General features: G+C 40.3%; 1 pseudogene; it reads right to left on the reverse strand.

The window, feature by feature from the left end:
* Positions 1-8: 8 nt before the first annotated feature.
* LOC102255194 lies at positions 9-526 on the reverse strand (annotated as a pseudogene).
* Between the last annotated feature and the right edge of the window lie 64 nt (positions 527-590).

Here is a 590-nt window from a genome sequence, read left to right on the forward strand (position 1 = left end):
TTTACGACAAAGAGTTTTACCATTTGGTGAGAGAGGGGGTGTCTTTTGTATGTTGCAGTGAAATTCATCAGGTGGTTTTGTGCTGTCTTTCCCACAGGAATGCAGGCTTTCTTGATCGCAGTTGGGGTTTTCAGTTTTCTCAGTAGTTCAACTTGTACTTGAGTCCCCAGATGTAAATTAGACATTTCTCTCTTCAGCTCCCAGTATACATTTTGCATATCATCATTTGAAATGCTTAGTCTTTGGAGAGCTCTGCTCTGCAGATTGTCTTCCTGAGATGGATGCTTTTATTTGGCTTTTTGTAGCTCTATGCTGAGATTGTTAAGTTCTTTCTTCATCGGTTCTAGTTCTTGTTCCAAGTCATGGATCTTCAGGTCACAACTCAACTTTTCCACCTCCCAGTTTGATGAAGGTGGATTTAAATTCCTTATCACCTGCTGAGTTTCCACCTCTGTTCTTAGCTGGAGGAGTTCTACTTCTTTAGACTGCCGCTGTTCATTCAGTACTTTCAAAGTTTCAGAGTTGTCTGTTCATTCTATCCAATTTGCTCTTTAAATTAGCTCTATCGGTGCAAACCTCTTGATATGCAT

Source organism: Myotis brandtii, unplaced genomic scaffold, assembly GCF_000412655.1.
Source record: "Myotis brandtii unplaced genomic scaffold, ASM41265v1 scaffold33377, whole genome shotgun sequence".
In the NCBI taxonomy this organism is placed as follows: Eukaryota; Metazoa; Chordata; class Mammalia; order Chiroptera; family Vespertilionidae; genus Myotis; species Myotis brandtii.